General features: G+C 38.4%; 2 pseudogenes; one reads left to right on the top strand and one right to left on the bottom strand.

Moving 5' to 3' along the window:
- Positions 1-7,728: 7,728 nt before the first annotated feature.
- On the bottom strand, positions 7,729-9,579 carry LOC101721381 (E3 ubiquitin-protein ligase RLIM-like; annotated as a pseudogene).
- A 9,624-nt stretch (positions 9,580-19,203) lies between these two features.
- Positions 19,204-19,435, top strand: LOC106008268 (large ribosomal subunit protein eL39 pseudogene; annotated as a pseudogene).
- The last annotated feature ends 465 nt before the right edge of the window (positions 19,436-19,900 follow it).

Genomic DNA, 19,900 nt, shown 5'->3' with positions numbered 1-19,900 from the left:
TCTCATCCAAACACTTTGGACCAAAGGGTCTCCAATATCTTGGTGGTGAAACCTAAGTCTAAACATGAAATTCATTTTTATGTTTCTCATATACTTTACACGTCATGTAAAAGTACTTTTATACTACTTTTAGTGCACTTGTGTTGTGGCTATGACCCCTCACATGAAGCCAGGTATAGAGTTTTCTACTTGTGACATAATGTCAGCACTCAAAAAGCTTTGAATTTTGGAGTATTTCAAACTCTGCACTTTTAAATTAAGGATGCTCAATACATATCACAATTTGCCTACCCACTTATTTGTTGAGGAACATTTTGGGTTATTTACAGTTTGGAGTGGTAGCAAACAAAGCTGCTACGAATGAGTCTAATGGGTGTCCTCTAGAATGGGTTGACTCTCTGGACCTGAGATAAGGAGAGAGAAAAGGAGAACACATAAAGAGGAGAAGCACTAGTTTCTGCCATGGAGAGTTTCAGAATGAGAAGATTCTGCCAGAAGAGAAGCAACAACACTCATACCTTTCATACGAGTGGCACTTTGAAGTCCTCAAAGTACTTTCACCTTCACTATCTTCTGTAACTTACACGGCATCCTTTCCTGGCAACTGGGACAGGTAATACAGTCACCAATTCACACAGGAGATAACTGATGCTCACAAGTGACTTGGCCAGAATCATACAGGCTCAGAAGTCTAAAGATGTTTTTAATCATTCTTACTGACCTACAACCTCTTCCACTCAGGTATTTATATTTTTAAAAGTTCAGATTGTCCATCTCAAGAAATTTTGATATACCTATAATCCTGATTGAATACAAGAGTTATTTAATCTACCCAAATTCTTTTGTTAAATTGTTTGGAAAGACTAAAGAATTTGTGCTACCACTACTGATTTGTTAGTTTCTCCTAGAGTAGAAAAGCCACTGTGCTGTGAATTGGGAGGATTCATCAGCCTTTTTCCTATACTGACATTTATAAGCAGGGAGGTTCTGGTATACCACACTACCTTAGGAACCAAATGGAACTGTGTGGAGTTGAAAAATATACCATCCAAAATGAAATGATTATGATTTCATGTGATTAGTAGCAGGTAAGACATTACAAAATAAAAAGTCAGTGAACTTTAAAAAAAAACACAGCAATATAAACTTTCCAGAAAGAGTAAGAAAGCAAAGTCTTAGTGATTTGTCAGACACCACCAAGCTGTTTAACATGTAATTAGGGTCCCAGAAGGGAAGGCAGGAAACATAGTGAAGAAATAATTGCCAAATATCTTCCAAATTTGCTGGAACCTATAAACCCAGAGATCTGAAAGCTCAATAAACCACAAGATAGAATAAATATACAGCAAACTCTACCAGGTCGTATCCTAATGAAATTGGTGAAACCCAGTGGAAAATAGAAAATCTTAAAAGGAGAGGAGACTGAAGAATATTATACACAGAGGGACAAAGAGGTTTTGTTTATTTCTCTTCAGAAACAATGCAAGCAAAAAGTCAATTGAATGGCATCTTTAAATTGCTGCAAGTAAATGATAATTGGCCAACCTGGGTTGAAAATGTACCTTAAAATGAAGACTGAAATAAATACATTTTCAAATAAACAAAGCAGTGAGAATTACCAGCAAATTTGCACTGCATTAAGTGTTAAAAGAATTTCTTAAGTTGAAGGAAAATACCAGCTAGAAACTCAAGTTTACATAAGGAATGATGAATTCTAGAAGTTGTAAATATGTGGGTAAATATAAAAGACCTTTTTCAATTTTTAATCTATTTAAATTAAAGTTATTTAAAGCAAAAGTAAATGTGATATATTATGGATTTTACAATATATGCAGAAGTAAAATGTATGACAGTAGTATAAAGATCAGATAGGGCAAATGGAAGTATACTGGCATAAAGTTATTATATATGAAGTGTTCTAATATCACTTCAAGGTAAATTGTACTAAGTTAAAGGTACATATTTGAAGCCCTAGATCAACCACTATAACATAAAATATAGAATTTTAGCTAGTAAGGCAATAGTAAGGTAAAGTAATATCAGAAGAAATGTTCAATTATTCCAAAGAGGTCAGGAAAAGAAGGGGTAAAGAAACGACAGATTGGCATATATATAACATTATACATATATATATTAAATGGTAGATTTATACTTAACTATCTTGACAGTTATATTAAATGTACATGGTCTTATCCTGATTAAAAGGCAAAGATTATCATAATGTGTTAAAAATATGTAAATACTTTCTGTTTTAAAAAAAAAACAGTTCGAATACAGATATAAATTGGCTAAAAGAAAAAGGATGGAAAGGGGCACTCCACACACTGATCATAGAACACAGAATGGCAGGCAATATTTCTAAGAAAACATTTCAGGACCAAAATTATTATCAGTTATAAAAAGAGACATTTACTAATGTAAGAGAGTTAATTCAGCCAAACATAACAATTCTAGATGAGTGTGCAGTCAATAACAGAGAATTAAAATACATAAAACAAAACCCTACAAAACGGAAAGGAAAAATAGTTGCATTCACATATAATTGATATTTTCAACTCCTCCAGTGATCGAACAAGTAAGCAGAAAAACAGTAAAGTTATAAAAAAACACGAAGAACAGTATTACTCAATATGATTCATTTCCATTTATAGAATAATAGTCCCCAAAACAACATAATACACATCTTCAAAAGTACACATTGAACGTTTACCAACTCCCTCTGATCACAACAGAATTAAATTAGAAAATAATAACCAAAGATGTCTGACAATCCCAGCCATTTGGAAATTAAGCAACATAACACCTAAATATCTTACTAGTAATAGAAGAAATAACAAAGAAAATTAAAAATATAAACTGAGTAACATGACCTCACAGTCTACTACAGAAGCCTTTTAATTATCTTATTTAAAGAGCCAGGGGATCAGAAAAGTCTATTTTCCTTCTTGTTCTCCACCAGCACCTTCCTCTTTAGGATAAAACAGGGGGACAGCATTATCTAGGTCCTCAACACCTAGTAATGAGAATTATTATGTATCTGGCTCTTAGCACTTATATGCCAGGCACAATACTACTCATTTTACTGACATTATTTTATCCAATCTTCACAACAATCCTCTGAGATGGGAGCTATTTTTAAGCATTTTGGAGGTGAAGTATGGAAGTTCAGAGAGGTTAACTTGTTCAGAGCACATAACTAATACCATGGAGCCAAGATTCAAATCCAAGTGACTCAGAGCCCACTACATTTCACACCACCTTGTACCAGTATCATGAAAGCCATCACACCATCCTAAGGGAAAGAGGGTATCAATTTTACGTGCATTCTCTGTGTCAACCACAAATGGCTTCTTATTAAATCACAGCTTTCAGCTGCTTTCCCCAAACCATGACTCTTTTTTTCGAGCTTGAAAAAAGTCTTGGAAAAGTCTGAACTGTGCTTGCTTATTATGATAAGATCTCAAGGACTGGTAAGTGAGTCATCTGTAATTTGAAAAGCAATGAACTTAAAATCAGAAGGCACTGATTATCAGCTCTGTGACCTCAGGCAAGTCACTTGTCTGAGCCTCAAATTCTTCACGTGTAAACCAGAGAAAGCAATAACAGATTACATATACGGACTATATAAGAAAACACAAGTGGAAGTGGTTTATAAAGTGAAAAGTAATATAGAAACCTTAGAGGAATTTTCACGTGTACTTGGGGAGGAACACTTTAAAAGTGGACTTGATATCACTTACCTTAATTGAAAATATCTGATCATTTATTTTGCTTATTTGGGGTTTGTTTTTGTTTGTTTGTTTGTTTTGGGGGTTTGGGGGGGGTTGGTACTGGGGATCGAACTTGGGACCTTGAGCTTCCAAGGCAGGCAGCATGTTTTTGTTTTTATTAGTGCATGGTTGCAGTATACAATGATTGCATTCTCATGGGTAGTTGGTACTTGTATATAAGACATATTAGTTCTTTTCATATCCCCCTCTCCTCCCCCCCCCTTCCTCTCTCCCCATTTCCTCCATCTTTTGGACATTTTACTTACTTGAATGATGCTTTCACTTCTAAATAAGAAGTTAGGGGGCCAGGAATGTAGCTCAGTGGTGCCGCTGCCTGCTTCACAAGTGCAAGGTCTTGAGTTCCATCCCCGGTACCAAAAAATAAAAGAAGTTAGATAGAAAAATCTCTTTTCTAAGGTAAAGTTTAAAGAGGCCCTAGGATCTTTAAGTTGCCAGTCCTGGTCCTGTGGCCTGCAGGTTGTTGGCAGCTGAGACTGATATTCCATAAAAAGAAACTTCTGGAAGCTTTTGTGTGCACTGCAACATGATGCATCAAACCTTTAAAATGCACACCCCTTAATCTAGCAATTCCACTTTCATAAATTCACCTCATAAATGAATATTTATCCATCTAGCTCTATTTTTAATAATGGAAACTTGGAAGAAACCAATTCAACAAATATGGTCACATAATAAAATACCCTATGACTATTAAAAGACTATTTTGTAGACTAGTTTGTTATTAACCTGAGAAAAATAAGCATAAAAAACAAAATTTTAAAAAGAAGTTACAAAAATTTGAATTGTCCTATGATCCAGGAGTTCCACTTCTGAGTAGGTACCTCTCAAAATGGAAAGATGAGTCGGGAAGAGATAATTTATACATCCATGTTCCCAGCAGCATTATCCATAATATCCCAAAGGTGGAAGCAGCCCAGGAGTACATCAACAGACGAATGGGTAAAAAAAAAAATGTATCTCTATTTATAATGTGATTTTATTCAGTCTCAAGCAAATTCTAATACATGCTACAGTACATCTTTGAACCTTGAGAAAATTACATTAAGTGAAATAAGCCAGTCACAAAAAGATAAATGTTGGGCCTGGGATTTAGCTCAGTGGTTCTGGTGCCTGCCTCACAAGCTCAAGTTCCCAAGTTCGATCCCCGGTACCCAAAAAAAGATAAGTGTTGTCTGATCCTGATTGTATGAGGCAACTAGAGTAGACACAATACATAGTGGTTGCCAGAGTTAGGGGTGGGGAGATTAATAAGTATAGAGTTTCAGTTTTATAAGATGAAAAGAGTTCTAGAGATTAGATGCTCAACTATGTGAATGTACTTAACACTACTGAACTGTACACTTAAAAATGCTTAACATGATAAATTTTATGTTATGTATATTGTGTTTTCGACCTCCCTCCCAAAAATTCATGATCAAAGACTATGGGTGTACAAGAGAGCAAGATGCGTTCTGGGAACTACATGTGATTGTATATGGCTAAATGGACCAGATAATACAGGACCTCACATACCATGCTAAAGAATTTAGACTTTATCCAAAAAAGCAATATTGAATTGATTTGCCCTTTGAGTTGAGGGCAGAATATTGGCAGAATTACTCAGATCTCCTGATTCCCAGCTTAGCAATGCATTTTATGTGACTATACAGTGTGTTTAATAATCACCTTAAGTAGAGAAACATCTATATGAAACACAAAAGTAATAATGTTTAACCCATGAGCTGAACTATAGCACACATGTTCCAAGGAGTTACTATCCCTCAGATAGACCTTTAATTTTCCCTCATAATGTGCTAAACCCCTTTGAAGCTAGAAAATAAATGTAAATTCCCAAGAAAGAAAAGGAGTCTACAAAATAACATACATGACAGTATTTCTGTAAGAAAAATGTATATACATGGAAAATACTGGAAATATCTACAACAAATGTTAGTTGGCAGTTATCTTTAGGTTGTGTGATTTTGGTTAATTTTTTTTTCTATTTTTCTTCACTAACCACATAAACTAGAAGAAAATGTTCTTAAAGAAAAAGTGATGCTTGAGTTCACTCCATTGAATGGCAAATTTTGAAAGAATACTTTGATAACTGTGTCAATCTTTTCTCTTGAGTCCAAGAACTAGGAATTCCCTTGTCAGGGCCCAGGATTTAGCTCAGTGGCACCGCCCCTGCCTCACAAGTGCAACGTACTGAGTTCAATCCCCAGTACCAAAAAAAAAACAATTCCCTTGTGGGTTCACCGGGTCTGCAGAAGGAGCTGGCATTATCATCAAGCAGCTGCTAACCCAGGGAGACCCCTGGTCCTAGTGCCCCATTTTCCCTTTCTTCTGTATTATCCATCCTTTTCAGTCTCCCAGTCAGCCCAATTAGGCTGTCTAGAATCTAATACTTGCTTGACGGATCACTCCCAAAATAGCCTGATGTCAAGATATTTAAGTATTCTGGAAACAAAGTATGCTAGGAACTCCACAGTTTCTCATGAATGGAGCTGTCTTAGAGACTTAAATTCAGCTTAGAACTCACTGCCTTATGAAATGAGATCATTTTGGAGATGCTCAGGAGGAAGCAATAAAAAGGGGGGAAAGAAAACAGAAAAATCTAAAATCCTAAATCTGTAATGTTAGGAAGCACGCTGGCTGTGTCTAGCTTACTTCTAAATTGCCCAGGCCTCATCTCTGCCTTTTATGTTCCCCAGACTGGAATCTTGTTCTCACCTTTCTTCTTTTGACTAATTTATCCATTGGGGGTTAGCCCAGAGTTTGTTTTCTTATTAAATATCCCATTTACTTGCATTATCTGTTTCTATTGACTTCCTTCATTTAATCATAAACTCCCTGAGGGCAAAGCTCATGTGTGAATAAATGGTATTATATATCGCTTGAAAGGAGCTGAACTGATTGAAGAGTTAATGCTTTCTGGTTCGTAATACACACATGTATTTCTTACTTGAAGGTGAACAACCTTCACTGAGAACTGAGCTTGGAACATTGACCAGCTTCAGGAGCCTCTGGTGACCCAGGCCATGCTAGAGTGACCCAGGGCACTGTCCATCAGCACCATGCCCAGCTGTGGCCTGTACAGGCCCTGCAGCAGGCGAGATTTGCTTGGTGCAGAAGGACTAATGCCGGTCTCCTATGCCAGCACTAGCCTACACTGGTTAAAGTCTTTGGTATTCCCACAGTATAAGTCATTGACCTAAGCAATTTTCTGGAGGAATCATTTACATTAAAGAAGACTATAGACAAGAATTTGAAAGCAGTTCCCTTGAGAATGATGGATCTGGGGTAAGAACTTTCTCTAAATACGATCCTGTCTCTCTGGCTTGATCCTGCACTGCTTTCCCTCCATGACTAAGTTTATAGGGCATTTGGTGAGATTCTATGCTCAGATCGCAGATCCAGCAAACTTGCAATTTTTCCGACCACGCCAACTGGTTCAGCTTTGGAGAATATAGATCTACTGACCCTCAGAAACCTGGTTGTGTTCTGCAAGTGATCCTGGCCTTAAAAAGACATGTGAAGGGGCTGGAGATTTAGCTCAGTGGTTCCGGTGCCTGCCTCGCAAGCGCAAGGTCCTGAGTTCGATCCCCGGTACCAAAAGAAAAAAAAAAAAAAAGACATGTGAAGCCGGGTGTGGTGGTGGATGCCTGTAAATGCCAGCTCTCTAGAAGATGGAGACAGAGGATCATAGCCCAGGCAAGTTAGTAACTTAGCAAGATCCTGACTCAAAATTTAAAATATACTTTTTTTGTTGCTTTTTAAATGTTTCCTTTTATTCTGGAACAAGAACTGGAAAAGGGATGTGATTCTTTCAGAAAGAAATGACTCAGTTCAGGTTGTTACTTTACATTTATGCACCACTTAAAAAGTGGACATAAAGCAAGTGATTCCTATTTCCCTGTTACTATGCCAGCTACGTAGCTAAGAGTTCAGATCTTAATTACACAACACTTTCTCTGTTACCAGAAGCCAAGACTATTCTGTGACAAACTGGACAGGTAGAATTCTCAGAGAGCCAGCAATCAATGCAGTGGACGTGATACACAAGGGAACAAAGTAGTTGACAAATTTTATTGTCTGCTGTATATTCTGTAATACAAATACGACAGGGCTGGGGATTTAGCTCAGTGGTGCTGTGCCTGCCTCGCAAGCACAAGGTCCTGAGTTCGATCCCCAGTACAAAAAAAAAAACTACAGGTTTTTAATGCACTGTTTCACCAATACTTCTCCATGCTGAGTTGTCAATATGTTCCTTGGTATATCCTCTGTGTTGGTCATCATCATCCTCATTTAAGAAGAGAAACTGAGCCAGACTAAGGAAGGGTAAATTTCTACTTTCCTCAAATGTGACCAAGGTCCTCCACTGACACACTTGCCTGGCACCTGATGATGAGCTTCCTTCATTACTGCCTTCCAGCAACTCTGAGATAGTTTCTGAATTTGCACCACTGGAGCCAGAATTAGGACTGAAACTTGAACTGGAGCTTGAACTAGAACCAGAACTGCTACCACCACCAGAGCTCCCTCTTCCATTCCTCTTTCTATATTTCCACTAGGTTCTGAATTGCTATGATTGTACATAAAGTAGCTTAGCTCACCAAAAACCTGTCATTATCTGCCTTAACATGGTCTGAATTGCACCAGATGTAGTCTCACTTAAATCAGTATTTAAGATTTTATGAATTGGAATCCTGAAGGTACTAACATAAGTTTTCAGACCCATCTGCTTAGAACATGAAAATGTACATCTAAAACCTTGTTTGCTTTCATAAATGGCAGTGTTATTTGGCATCTGAGACCTCAACTGAGTTCTGCTAACTATGCTATCTTCAATATTCTCCAGGATGAACTCTTCTGACTTGAAGGTCAAGGACTACAATTGGAGGTCTCTGTCCTGATCCTGTGTCTGAAGAACCTTCTCCTTGAGAAGCATTTCTTGTTCCAGAAGCTGCAAAAAGACCTCTACTTAGCAGTTCAGGCCCAGTTATTTGTTGTCTCAATGTCACATGGTGCCAGGTCTTAGAACTTCCCTCAGTCTTGTTTACTAAAGAGTGCTCAAAGTTTTCAATGAGATACCGTGATGAGAGCTTGGTGGACTTTCACTCTTGGGATGAGGAGGTGACCTACTTGTTTTATCTCTGGCTCTGGTTCTGCAGTGCTCTGGGCTCCTGCCTCTTGCCCGCCTCTGACTTCTAGTAGGTGGGACTTCTGTTAATGTTTCAGTTGGATTTCATCTTGACCTAGATGGATTTGCAGATGTCTATTCAAGATAGTGGGTTTTCCATTTGCCTTTGGCTGTTGTTCTCTGTAATTCTTCCACTAGAATGTCTTGAAGATGGCTCATTTTCTTTCGATGGGTTTTGACTTCCATTATTAAGGTTAATGTTTATCTCTAAATAGAATCTGAAATCACCATTTTTTGGATTATTCTAGCTCTTTGCTCTCCAAGATTGGTTTCCTCTTTGTGCACTTCTTGTCCTATTTCCAGTTTGCCAGCCCATTAAAGAGTCACCATTAGATGCATCATCTGAAGAGTCTCCACCTGCCTATTTCCCTCTGAGTTCTGTGGTGGTGGACTTTCTTTAATTTCTGTAGTCTTCTCGCAACTCTTCCTCAGTACTTTCACCTGGGATGCCTAGCAAATCCTTATCTCTCATAAGTCTATAATCTTCACTCAAGGTATCTACAAATTGATAGAAATTTCCTTTCTGATCCAATTGGTCCATTTGACTTCTTGCTGTGCTGTAGACAGATCACCACTTCCTTTTTCATTGGAATCTGAGTTTTCCATCTTGATGAAGAAGTGGAAAATTATCTGACTGTTACGACACAGTATTGGAATACAGTAAGCTGGATTTGAGTTTTCTTCCCACTCTGCTTCAGTTTAAGGGTCAGGATCTGACTCAGTCAGTTGGGCCATTGCCTCTGAGGCTCTTCTGTGCTTCTCTGTCCACTGCTGGCTGAGACTCCCTCTACCCCAGCATCTACCTGGACATTGGTCAGGCAGCCATTCTCTTCCTCATTGTAATCAAGCATGACGGGCAACATAATAATTTTTTAAATGGCTGGGATATAGCTCAGTATAAAATCCCTGGGTTCAATCCCCATACCACAAAAGAAAAAAGAAAGAAAGAGAGAAAGAAAGAGGGGAACGAAGCAGAGGGAACGGACCGACCCTTAAGAGTCAGCCTGGCTTGAGTATGCCCTCAACTGATCTAAACTTCCTGGCATTTTGGACCAGAACAGCACTAGTCACACCCAAGTTTCCAAATAAGGTCACAGTGGAAAGAAAGGAGTCAAAAGCACTGGTCCAGGGCCAGGGATTTAGTTCAATGATTCTTCTGCCTGCCTCGCAAGTGCAAGGTCCCAAGTTTGATCCCTGGTACCAAAAAAAAAAAAGTACTGGTCCAAGGAGATCTTCCCATATGCTATATTATGTTTGAGGGTTTTTAAATTTTTATTTTTTATTAGTACATGCTTGCAGTATATAATGATTACATTCATTGTGTGTAGTTGGAACACATATATAACACATCTTAATTCCTTTTTCATCCCCTCCCTCTTCCTTTCAAGCCCCTCCCTCCATCTCTTAGTGCCCTTCCCATTTACAAAAGATCTGTCTCCCTATTTCCTATTATCTACCTTACTTGGCTCTTTATTTATATTTTGGGTTTCTCATATAAGAGAAACTGTGATATTTAAGCTTACGTGCCTGATTTATTTCACTTAACATTACTTTCTAAAGGTGCATCCATTCTCTTACAAATGACTATAAACACTTTTCTTTATCCATTCATCTGGTGATGGACATATAGGCTGCCTCCAAGATTTAGCTCTTATGAGCTGTGCCGCTATGAACACAGGTGTGCATGATCACTAATATTCTCTCCTGATTTGTTCACAATTAACTTGTAAAGGTGTGTAAACAGACAACTTTGTGAACACAGATGAGGAGGCCTAGAGACCAATCACAGGAACTGTATCCTCTTGCCACATTTCTTTGGAAGAGTCTTCAAATTAATCCACTAGCTACATTCCTTACTAGCTCAATATACAGTAGAACATGAATGATTCACTAAAAAACTTTTGCCTTTCTTCTTCTGGTGTTTCATTTAACTGGTTTATGCCTCTGAGTAAGGCTATTACAATGACATTATCCTTCTAATGAGCAATGGTGCACTGCTTTCCTGATGGCACTACCAGAATTATGCAGTGCTTAAAAGCCGTCTACGACTTTAGGGAATACTCACTAATTTTTCTATTGCACACACTGTGGCCATATTCAAAATGGATGAGCATAATTCTTTGGGTATTTTTTTCAAATTTTAATTCTTTCAATAAATCATAACTCCCAAAAGGAATAACCATAGTTCATTACCAGTGCTAATGAAAATGTCATCTTCAGTAAAACTTACTCGAATATCATTCCCTGAAGCAAAATGTTTTTAGCTGCTTTGTTCACCAACTTTATTAGTGAAAAACCTTGTGGTCTGGATTAGTAAATTGAATATAATGGAGAGAGAGAGAGAGAGAGAGAGATCATCCTTAGACAAGTAATTATAGATTATATATACAAATATTTTTACAATGGCTGTAAAAATATCCCAAAGCTTTAGGGATGCTGAGAATTGTTTTCCAATAAGACTGGGATGAAAAATATTATTAGTAATTATTTTTCTGGCATAATATTCAGCACTGAGGTCTCTTCGTGTTACTAAGAAACTTTTGAGAAGTTTCAAGTGAGTAGTTTGCCTGCTAGAGACCATAGAGTCAAGATTTGAACTTCCAGCTCCTAAGGCTTCAGCTATGTGGTTTCCTTCTTACACAAATCTGTCCAAGACATCTACAATTGATGTAAGTGCCTTGCTCGTAGTAGATGCACAATCCATATCAGCTGAACAAATGACCTGATCACTGAGGCTTTTGAGACAGCTGACGAAGCAGTTATTCTGTTATCAGCGTCAGGTTTGCTCCTTTTAGGAACTTGTTCTTGCCATTATGGAAGTGAGTGACAACCACCTGAATGGAAGCAAATGGAGGCTACTGATGCAGAACTTGGGACAGGACAGGAGAGAGTCATAATCACTTGTATTTAGCAGAAACTCAAAGACACAGGAGAGGGGAGACTTTTTTTTTTGGTACCAGGGATAGAACTCAGGACCCTGCTCCCTGTGTCTCTCTGTTTCTCTGTGTCTCTCTGTCTCTCTCTCTCTCTGTCTCTCCTCACTCTGTAGTCCAGGCTGGTTTGAGACTTCCTATGTATCATCCCAGGCTGGCCTGAAAATTGAAATTCCCGCTTCAACTTCCCAAGTACTATAGGTATGTGACATCATGCCTAGCTTTTTAAAAAAATTTTTTATTAACTCCAAAGTCTCCCCTAGGGGCCGGGGATTTAGCTCAGTGGCACCACGCCTACCTCGCAAGTGCAAGGTCCCAAGTTGGATCCTCTGTACCAAAAAAAAAAAAAAAAATGTCAATGTGTACAATCCATTCAGGACCTTGAGGAAGCCACAACAGCACAACTGAAAATATTCAGGAGGGCTGGGGATTTAGCTTAGTGGTTCCGCCGCCTGCCCTGTAAGCACAAGGAACCAAGTTCGATCCCTGGTATCAAAAAAAAAAAAAAAAATTCAAGAAAGAGGACATCCAGAAAGAGCAGAAAGTGGCAAGAAAGACAAAGTAAGTGTATTTGAAGTGAAGAGGACTATTTTGAGGGGTATTGATGGCAGTGTGATTTTTACTGCAACAATTTTTAAGATTTAAGGACTCACCATATTTTACCATCACACCGAGTATAGTTCAACCATTGTCTGTGTGTATCTTCAGTCTCTCATCATAAATAACAGTAATTTCTTGAATTACTTTCTTATCCCAGTCCCCTTTGACATCTTAAGCTCTAGTGGCCTGCAAAGTGATTTACCAACCTATTAAAATCCACACTTAAAGAGTGTAATGAGGAGCCAGGCATGGTGGTGCACACCTGTAATCAATCCCAGCACTCAGGAGGCTGAGGCAGCAGGATCACCATGAGTTTGAGGCCAGCCTGGACTACCTTGCGAGTTCAAAGCCAGCCTGAACTACACAGCGAGACCCTGTCTCAAAAGAAAAAAAAAAAGCAATGTGAGGGATGGAAGATTAATTTTATTCTTAAGTATATGTCTCCTGCTTTTAGTACTGTAACTCATAAACCACTTCCTCTGTGTCTGATAGTTCCAAAATCTAAAGTCTCCCTTGTTCTCTAGTAAATAAAATGGTTGGTTTTGGAAGAGTGGGGGAAGGTGGTCACTTCACCTGTCTGAGTATGAGGGAACCTGGGTATCTAACATTTCCTAACATAGGTATTTAGACATTTCCTTATTTTCAACTCCCACCACACCATATCTAGCTATACTTAATTGTGTTAATTCATTTTCTACCATTGTGAGAAATACCTGAGATAAGTCAACTTATTAGGAAGAAAGGCTCATTTTGACTTATGGTTTAAAAGGGTTCAGTCCATGACTTTTGGCCCTGATGTTTTGGTCCTGTGGTGGCACTGTACATCTTGGTGGGAGCACATGGCAGCCAGGAAGCAAAAAGAGATAGGAAGGGTCTGGAATCTCAATATTCCTTTTGTCTCTCCTCCTGATGGCCCCAGCTCCAAAGGTTCTACCACTTCCCAGTAGCACCACAGGCTGGTAGCCAAGCCTTTGGGAGACAATCTACATGCAAACTGTAGCACTCATCTTCAGTGGAATCCAGAGCCTCAAGTTCTTTAGCTCTTCAAGACAATGTATTTAGTTTTTTATTTTTAGATTTAAATATTAAGAAATATTTCAAATATCCACAAAAGTACAGTGAACTCACAGAGCATACCACTTTGTATTCTTCATGTAAAATTAACATGTTAACATGTATATCACACAGCACACACACATATATGACAGTCCCTGACTTATGACAGTTTGACTTATAATTTTTTGGCCTTATGGCAATGCAAAAGTAGCATCCGTACTTGGGAGTTTGAAAGCTACCCATTTCCTACACTTCTGATAGCCCGATGATAACTCTTATGATGTTGTGGGTCCCAGTCAGCTACACTCATTTCATAAGTCTAAACAACTGGAAATATATTATGTTGCCAGCATTTTTAGATACAGATATTCAATAAATTACAAGAGATATTGGACTTTATTATAAAATAGACTTTATTTTAAATAATTCTACTCAATTTAGGCTGATATAAGTGTTCTTAGCATATTTAAGGTAGATGAGGCTAAGGCATGTTTGTAGCTTAGACATATTGAATCCTTCTAACTCATACTTTCAATTTACAATGGCCTTATCAGGACATAACCCCATCATAAATTGATGATGTGCATGCAAGTGATTTTCTCCCTTAATTTTTTAGTACCTGTATTTTCCAATTTCTCCATCCCTGAACAAGGATCTTGGAATTCACCAGTTCTCTATCTATTCTCTATCTTGTTGGTGTTTATTAAACACTTTTATTTTCACTAAGGATGGAGGAACAAGCTTCTTCTTGTTCTAGTATTTTGAGATTGATTTTCTAGAAAGAGAAAAAAAGAATAGAGATACAGAGTAGCTTTATTCTGTTTTCTTGGACCCAAGCTTCTCTAAATTATTATGTCAGCACTTCTGGTTAAATATTTGTTCCTTCTGTACTTTTAAATTACTTTGTTCACCTTCACAAATAATTGGTAAAACTCCTCCTCTCTGTCCCTTTTTTTTTTTTTTTTTTTTGTGGTACCAGGGATCAAACTCAGGACCGTGCACTTACGAGGCAGGCACAGGTGCCACTGAACTGTATCCCCGGCCCTAAACTCCTCCTCTTTCTATTATTATATTATTTTCCCCCGACTTCCTTTGGGCTTGACTTTATTTACTCATATAGTAATTTGCAAATTCAAATGATATTCAACTTAGGAAAATTTTCAGGATGTTTTGAAAACATATTTGGAAAAGTTTCTTCAACTACAACCTAATTTATTTATAAAAGATAGAGGGTGTCTTAATCACAAACACTTAATCTCAGTTGATAAAATTACCTTGGAAGAAATTAATCTGATCTAAAGGAAATTTTAAAAGAAAGTAAGATTTAAAAGATTCATTATATTTACTATTCTTCCTTGAGCATAAAATAAAAGGGAATAATACAGGAAGTTAGGGTTGTACAGCATGAGGAATAGGAAAATTATAGCTCTAGTAAGTGTTATTTCCCCAAAATGAAAGGCTGGTACAGAAGTCTTTATTTTGGAATGCAGTGGCAGTTTGCTACCCCAAAGGTGATTGGTAACCCCACTCAATCCATGTCTAATTAGGAAAAATCAGAATTCTATTGGTCAAGCTCCATCTCCGAAATGGAATACAAATGACTCCCTAAAATTCTAAAAGCATTTCTTCAAATTCCAGTTATGTTTCCAGGTTTGTGTTCTCTGGCTAGAAAAGGATAACCTGGCTGAGAGGTCCTACCCACAATGTACTTGACTAGAAGCTAATCCTCCTGGTGGGGATAAGGTAAGGAGATTTTAGTATAATCCCAAGGACTTAAATATAAGGTCCTTTGGTTTTTCAGTAACCCCAAGTTCTTCAAAAGCAGAGAGCCAAATTTGGTTAAACTTAGAAATGTATCTTTAGAAAAGCTTACTAATTCCTAGCCCCCCACACCTTCCTCCTTCTCTGTAAGAGGAAGATTGATTATTTCTGATATGCGGGTAGCTTTCTGCTGTGGGGGGTAGTTCTCTGATAATTGTGTGCTGTTGCTGTCTGGGACCTCTTCTGGAGTATATTTCACATGTCTGTCAAACAAGGGAATGGCACCAGATGGTGTCTAGTCCTTCTAGTTCTGGCATCCCATGCATCTATAAAACTAGTCATTTATATTCAAGGATATTGTTCAGGGTAAAGGAAAGAGAGTGTTTTAAATAAGTACTTTTGCAATGAATTTTTTTAAAAATCCAGTTCATTTAGTCATAACATTTAAGCATGATGTGGATACTTTTCTTTAAGGTGAGAGGCAACATTCTTATTTCTGTCAGAATTGTCTCCACTGTTAAAAGCCTTCAAATATAAACAGAATAGTCCATTACTTCTTCTTTATTTTATCTAAATCTCTCAGGCTTTTTTTTTTCTCTTTAGTCTCTCTGGGTCTTTCTATATTTCTGTCTCTAGTGTTTGTATACATAGTACCTCCTCCAACACACATTTGCACTTTTAATCTTTAATTTAGAAAGGAACCATGTAGAATAAAGGTCATGTTGACCAATGGAAAAAACAATGAATTCATGTTCAATCCTAGCTCTATTACCAGCTAGTTGTGATGTCCTAACCTGAGTTATTTCTATCCTTCTTACTTAGTGTCCTCTGCAACGTGGAAGAACATAACTAATAAGTTTGCTTCGTAGGTTTCTGTGAGTTAAATCTAAAATGAGTTAAGCCTAACTTTGAACATTATATGGAAGCCCATATCAATATAAGGGCACAGGTTCAAATGGGAGGCAATTATTAGTTCTATATCTACTTAGAACTTATAATACAGAAATTTGGTGAGTCCTCTGTCGCAAAGTGTGAGTTCAATGCTTGACTGTCTATCATGGATATGGGCAACTGCTCACATTTTAAAGGGAATTAGTTTCAACCCATACCTTTTACTCTGGTAAATATTGACCATGTGAAAAATGTCAGTCTTAGGCCTCCCTTATCTGGGTGGAATCAATTCTTGATGAAGATAAAATGGTACTTGTTATGGTTTATATCTCAGTGTTGTCCCCCCTCCCAAGAGCCTCATGTGTCCATAGATGATTGGATAATGGGATCTTGTTAGGAGGTGGGGCCTAGTAAGAAAAGGTGGGTCACTGTGGCATGACGTAGAAGGACGTATTTCCCTTTCTTGCTCCTTCCTTGACCCTTTCTGCATCCCTGCTGCCATGCTATGATCAGCTTCTCCTCCACCATGTCCCACTGCCACACCGTCCTGCTGTGGAGTCAGCAGACTATGGACTGAAACCTCTACAAACTGTGAGCTAAAATTAACCTCTCCTCTTTTAAGTTGTGAGTGTTAGGTATTGTGACTCAGTGATGAGAAAACTGACTAAGACTTTGGTATTAGAAGAGAAGGGTTGTCACTGAGACTGAATGGGACTGTGTGGTTAAGACACCATTGGAACCTGTTTGAGGGAGGAGTTTGGAAAGGTTTGGAGATGCTGGGTGGAGAAGCAGTCCTAGAATGCTATAAGCCAAGCTTAATGGGAGATCTGGTAGAAGCTCAGCAAACCAAAATGCTGATAAAATGCAGAAGACACGGGTGTGTGTGTGTGTGTGTGTGTGTGTGTGTGTGTGTAAAGAAAGAAGAGAGAGGAGAGCAAAGTAAAAAACAGATAAATAGGAAGCAGGAGCTGGGCATGGTGGCTCATGCTTATAATCCCAGCACTCCGGGAGCTGATGCAGAAGGATCACTATGATTTCGAGGCCAGCCTGGCCTACATAATGAGTTCAGGGCCAACTCAAACTACAAAGCAAGACCCTGTCTCAAAAAAAAAAACACCCCAAAACAAAAAAACAAAACAAAACAAAAAAAGGAAGTAGGGAGATTTTCAAATAATCCCCCAAATTATCTATTCTGTTGTTTCAAAAATATTTTAAAATACATGCTAATCTGTTTCATTTATACTACTAATTTCTTTTTGTTCATTGAAAAGTAAGTTTGGTCCTTTTGTGTGTTTCTTCTTTGTAAGAGATTGTCTTTTTTTTCCTAGAATTTGTACTCTGAGTAATATTTTGGCCATTCTTTTAAGATTATGATATTCAGTACATTAACTATTGTTATTCTCTAATTAGTTGTTATAAAAATTTTTTGATGTAGAAGATAAACGCCAGGCTCAGAAGGTTTCAATTGGAAACAAGAACTCTATTGGCAGTTGGAGTCCAGCCATGTATGTTATGCTTTGGCAGAAAATTTCTCTTTATTTTTTTTATGTCCTAAGACTTTGCAGGAGACTGAGATTAAAGGTTGTAAACTAATTAATCTAGCAGAAGAAATTTCAAGGCAACCCAACATTCAGGCTGTGGCATAGGATACTGTAGGGGGCTTTTAGCCAGGTTTATATTGAAAATCAAGATCAAAATACACATTTTAAAAGTTTCTAGTTTTGCTATAAAGAGCCTGCAAAGATGGAACAGAGGAGAGTTTGGTTGCTGAAAAGATTAGCATTAAAAAGAAGCCAAGTAGTTTGAATCAGCACAATAGGAAACAGTGTAAGGGCATGTCAGGACTCAGAAAGACCTCACCCTTTGCAGGCTCAAAATTGTAAAGTGAAAGACTGCTTTGAGAAGAAAGCCCCACAGCACCTAGATCCTAAAAGCAGCTTAGGGAATTTGTTCCCTGGGATTTGGCTCAGTGCTCAGCCATCCAGTTATCTAGAGACCCATGGAGCCATGGCTCAAGAGGATCTGGCTACTGCTCAAGCTGGCAGCAGACCTTGGCATCATTCCCATGATGGGGGTTTCACAGCATACAGAATGCAAGAGTTACGTGGTCAGGGAGGCATCCATTCAGATTTCAGAAGAAGGCCTGGGAGGTCAAACATTATGCCTAAGAGGGCAATGGTTAAAGTTGTGAGAGTAAAATTGAAAGTCAAGTGGAGACCCCAGGAAGTTGAAGAAGCTTGAAACATGGAACATATGAAGAATACCACAAAGAGTGAGCAAACCCAACTCAAGAGCAGATCCATAGAGCTGCAATCATTGGCAGTCTCATAGGAGCAGGGCCACCCAAGCCATTTGAAGTTAAATTGTCACCACAACTCCCCCCCCAACCCCGAGTGCCAGTCATAGAGCTACAGGATTTAATGTTTGCCCTGCTGGGTGTTGGTTTTACTTCAATCCCATTGGTTTCTATCCCCCTATTCCTCTCATTTGGAATAAGAATGTTTACCTTGTGCTATTTTATGCCTGAAGTGTTTAGCTTTCTTTTTGATTTTACAAGTGCTCACAGCTAAGAGTTTGCCTTAGGACTTTGCCAACTCTTGAGAGATTGACTAAATGTACTTTGCATAAAGTCTGTGCATGAGTCTTCTGAGGATTAGAGGTGGAATGTTATGGTTTATATCTAGATGTCCCCCAAGACATCTAGAGCTCAAGAGCCTCCTGAGTTCATAGGTGGGGCTTTTGGGGAGGTGACCGGTGTTACAGTTTGTGTTTAGATGTTCCCCCAAAGCCTCATGTGAATGAGGTAGGACTTCCTTTTTCAGAGGTAGTTGAATCTGTAATGTGTGATGCTAGGGTTAAGGACATATGATTACTAAACCACTATGTATGAGTGATTAGTTTGGTGCCACCCTAATCCCAGTAGTCTGAATAAGATAAAAAGAGCAGAAAGACTCTTCTGCTTCTGTCTGCCATCGCGTGAATGTGCTTGCCTCTGAGGCTAACCATGTCTTCTCACAAGACTTTGAGAATCAAGAGATTCCTGGCCAAGAAGCAAAAGCAGAATCATCCCATTCCTCAATGGATTCGGATGAAGACTGGTAATAAAATCAGGTACAACTCCAAGAGGAGACACTGGAGGAGGACCAAGCTGGGACTGTAAAGAATTGAACATGAGATGCAGCATATTTCTCTCCCCAGAGTCACAAAATGATACATTCTTTATCATGCTGTAGGTTACATTACCATATCAAGCTTAAATACGATTGGTTGGACAGTTGAACATGCTTAATCAGGAATCTTGCTCTGTGATCACTCTGAGTCAACAATAAATGTTTTGAAACTTAAAAAAAAAAAAAAAAAAGCAGAAAGATGCTGTTAAACTCTCTTGTTACCTTTGCTACTATGTGGGTGCCATGTTGTTTCTCTTCTCCTGTGCCTGTTTGTCATCCCTGCCTTGGAGTCAGCCAATTATGTACTGAAACTTCTATGAACTGTAAACCAAATAAACCCCTTCCCCTCTAACTTTGGGTGTTGGGTATTTTGTCTCAGCAACAAGAGAAAAGTAACTAACACAACTGGGTTACGGGAGCTCATAGCTTACTTGCTATTAGGAGGTGGGGAAGAGGCAGCTCATTGGGGGTGTGGTCTGAAAGGGTGTATCTTCCTCCCCAGCTCCTCCCTTCACC

Source organism: Heterocephalus glaber, unplaced genomic scaffold (genome assembly GCF_053883595.1).
Source record: "Heterocephalus glaber isolate CG9 unplaced genomic scaffold, H.glaber_assembly_v1.0 deba00001504, whole genome shotgun sequence".
In the NCBI taxonomy this organism is placed as follows: Eukaryota; Metazoa; Chordata; class Mammalia; order Rodentia; family Bathyergidae; genus Heterocephalus; species Heterocephalus glaber.
Note: the sequence above shows the minus strand (reverse complement) of the source record. Positions and strands in the feature narration are given on the sequence as shown.